At 36.8% G+C, this 3,947-nt stretch overlaps 1 pseudogene; it reads right to left on the reverse strand.

The window, feature by feature from the left end:
- Nucleotides 1–1,545: 1,545 nt before the first annotated feature.
- On the reverse strand, nt 1,546–3,141 carry LOC149511395 (tubulin alpha chain pseudogene; annotated as a pseudogene).
- Nucleotides 3,142–3,947: the final 806 nt, after the last annotated feature.

Here is a 3,947-nt window from a genome sequence, read left to right on the forward strand (position 1 = left end):
ATTGAATATGTAAAATGGTTAAAACACTTTTCCTACATTCATTTTACTATATACAGTTTTTTAGTACCTTTCAAAGAGAAATATTTTACCAACCTTATCAAATATGGGAATTTGATACCGTATCTGGTGGACATTTCCTTCTTTCCCTAAATATATTTGATCCACCTACTAACCACATCGAATTCTCAGATGATTTAAACAAAACCATCTCTAAGTATACCAACCCAAACTCTTACCATTTCCAAACAAAAACTGACCTCATGGACAAAGCAAATTTTTTTCTCCATTTAGCCACCAAACTAGACTATCCAAAAATAGCTTGTTGGGCAGATGGCAAACGTATTTTTCTTATCAGATTTCTGAAACCAGATGACGATCTTGATATAGAAAATACCCTAGAGGCAATTGAGCTTTTGGAAAAATTATCCAAAATGAAAGATCTTGATCATCCAACTGACCTACTATACCAGTATCAAGAAGGATGATAAATGTGAAACAAATCACATTCTAGATCTCCTCAATCTCTCCAGTCCCTTAACGCACTGGATGAAAATTTTCATAACTTAAAAAATGCTATGGAAGGATAAACTGTGCATATTCTAATCCAGGATAAGCCAGAACAAATAGTCGATATAAAAAGATAAAACTCTATTCGACACCAACGACTAGCAGATAAAAAATACTATAGCAGTCAACTGTAGCAGTCACTATAACAAACAGATAAAATATCACTGTAACAAAAAAAGATAGAGACCTACTACGAAAGACACTATAGCAAGTCACTGTAATGGTACTGTAGATAAAAATTTTACTATACACTATAACGGTTGTCATAACGTCTAGATCCGGGGATCTATCGCTAGACATTGACTTTTAGGGAGTCGCCACCAATCTTTTTTTATCTAGGTGCGATTGGCCACCTAAGGAATCTGTCCTTTCAGGGAACACCTAAGTTTAAGGGTCCCTAAAAGAATAGGTTCAGGTCTGCTAACCAGAACAAGGTTCGGGAGTTCGGTTACGTGTGAAGAAGGTTATAGCACCCTCACAACGCCCATCAAAAGATGGTACCAGCTTAAATTTGTGTTATCCAAAAGCTTTAAAATTTTACCAAGTAATTAATTATTGAAAATTATTCTCAATTGACTCTAATACTTTTAGCAGAAAATTGAGAAAATTCCCTCACCTCAAGAGTATGCAAGAAAAACTACTGTTTCACTTGCAGAGGCTCCGTCGTCGGATTATTTAAAGAAACAAAATCAAAATTAAGATAGAAAGGAAGGAAAGAATAAATTTTTTTTGTAGGGAAAATTGATACTTTCAACTTTTCCCCAAAAATATTTTTTTAGAAATTTATTTTTAAGGAAAATTGATACTTTCAACTTTTCCTCAAAAATATTTTTTTTGGAAATTTATTTTTAAGGAAAATTGATACTTTCAACTTTTCCTCAAAAATATTTCTTTTTGAAAATTTTTATTTTTCTGCAAAAAATAAAAATAAAATAAAATAAAATAAATAAAAATAATACTCATGAAAATAACTAGCACAAAAAAAATAAATAAATAAAATACCAAAAAAAAGATTATCTTGACTTGCCATACATTTGTCGAGGATACATAGGAGCCATTTGCTGTGAAAGTATGTCCATATACTGTGCTCCCAGAACTGGTTGAGGATGAAAACCAGCGAATCGGTTTCCCTGAACAGCCTCGTTATTAATTGCTGACAAATGACCGGTTGTGATTGGCTGAATGTACATACCCACCACCCGATCACTTCTCATATGTTGAGGTCCTTGAGGTTGGCCATGTGTTACACTAACTTGAGTAACCATTGACTGAGGATATTGAACACCCGCAACTGGGCTAGAGTCTGCCGCCTGTGCTTTTCAGAGTGATGGTGGTAGCAAGCCACTTCTCTGAGCACCATAGACAGGTGAAGAGGGCTGCTGTTGTAGAACCAATTGACCATTCCAGGCAGGACTTGTGCCTTGAGCATATGACTGTTCATATCGAGGTGATCCCGTGTTTGGTGCAGCTCCAGTCGCATGAAAATTCTGCTGCTGCTGAGTAGGCTGTCGTCTCTGGTCTGTAAAATTCCCATCAACAACCTTCGCTCTGGTCTTGATGGTGGCCACAGCTGCATTCACATCTTTGGGCACAACATCACCTCGGTACAGGAGGCAGCAAACCATGTACTTTCCATGACGTGGGTCACATTTGGCCATCATGGAAAAGGGTTCAAAAGCACTGTTGGTGATCCCAGCCACTGATAGTTGCTCATGGTAAGCCTTCTCAGCTGAAATAACAGGTGCATAGGAGGAAAGCATAAAATGAATCTTGGGATAGGGAACCGGGTTAGTCTGGAACTCGGCCACATCCACATTCAGAGCTCCATCAAACCTCAAAGAGGTAGTAAGAGATGAGATAACCTGAGAGACAAGGCAGTTAAGATTGGTATAAGTGGGTCGTTCAATGTTCAGAGAACGCCTGCAGATGTCATATATGGCTTCATTATCGAGAAGCACAGCAACATTAGTGTGCTCAAGGAGCGAATGAGTGGACAGTACAACGTTGTAAGGCTCTACAACAGATGTAAAAACCTGAGGTGAAGGATACACAGTGAAACCAAGCTTTGACTTCTTTCCATAGTCAACAGAGAGACGCTCCAAGAGAAGAGATCCAAGGCTAAAACCAGTACCACCACCAACAGCATTGAAAACCAAAACCCCTTAGAGTCCGGTACAGTTATCAGCGAGCTTTCGAATGCGATCCAAGCAGAGATCAACAATCTTTTTTCCAATCGTATAATGGCCACGGGCGAAATTGTTGGCAGCATCTTCTTTCTCACTGATGAGTTGCTCAGGGTGGAACAGCTGACGATACGTTCCAGTCCTAACTTCATCGATAACAGTAGGCTCCAGATCAACAAATATAGTGCGAGGAACGTGCTTTTCGGCACCAGTTTCGCTGAAAAAGGTGTTGAAAGCATCGTCTCCTCCACCAACAGTCTTATCACTTGGCATTTGGCCATCAGGCTAAATGCCATGCTCGAGACAGTAAAGCTCCCAGCAAACATTGCCAACCTGAATACCAGCCTGACCGATATGAATCGAAATACACTCTCTCATTTCTCCTTTTTTTTTTTTTTTGAGATTCAAGAAAACCCAAGAAAAAAATCCTCAGAAAATGAAACAACCATTTTTGTTTGAAAAAAAAAAGATTGTGGCGTGTATCCAGACGCCTGCCTTCTCCTATTTGGATTCTTCTTCTATCTTTTTCTCTTTTTTTTTTTCGTCTCCTATTCAGACTCTTCTTCTATCTTTCCTCCCCCTATCCGGATTCCTCCTCTATCTTTTTTTTCTGTTTTGTTTTTTTTTTTTCTATTGCTGTGAATTGTAATGGCATATAAAACCAAGTGATTGTGTTTCAGTTTGATTCTCATTAGTCATCAAATGCTAAAGATTAACACCTAATTTTTTTATCATCATCAAACTTAATCTCAATCATTCTTTTTTTTTTTTTTAAATAATCAGATAATCAAAAGAAAGAAAAAAAAATCATAAAATAAAAAAAATGATAAATATGAAATAAACAAAAATATAAAATAAAAATGAATAAAAATCCCTGCAACTGAGCTTGGATTAGTCTCAAATGACAAAGAATCCCGGACAAAATGGGGTGTCTACAGCTGCCCCTCTTTGCACATTTTTTGGGAAACAAAAATTGTGCAAAGACGTAAACACCCCTTTATGACTCAACCGGATTTTTTTTTTTTTGCCCATTTTTTCTTGCTTCCTTTTTTTTTTTTTTAAATTTTGATCAAAGCTCCTCTAAGCAAAGGCTAAATGATTTTGAGAAACATAAACAAAGCTCCTCTAAATAGAGGCAACTTTTTTTTTGTCCATTTTTTTTGCTTTTTTACTTTTTTTTGCTTTTTTTTTTTTTAA

The sequence above is a fragment of the Durio zibethinus genome, chromosome 26 (genome assembly GCF_047325235.1).
Source record: "Durio zibethinus cultivar Kanyao isolate XHJ-2024 chromosome 26, ASM4732523v1, whole genome shotgun sequence".
In the NCBI taxonomy this organism is placed as follows: Eukaryota; Viridiplantae; Streptophyta; class Magnoliopsida; order Malvales; family Malvaceae; genus Durio; species Durio zibethinus.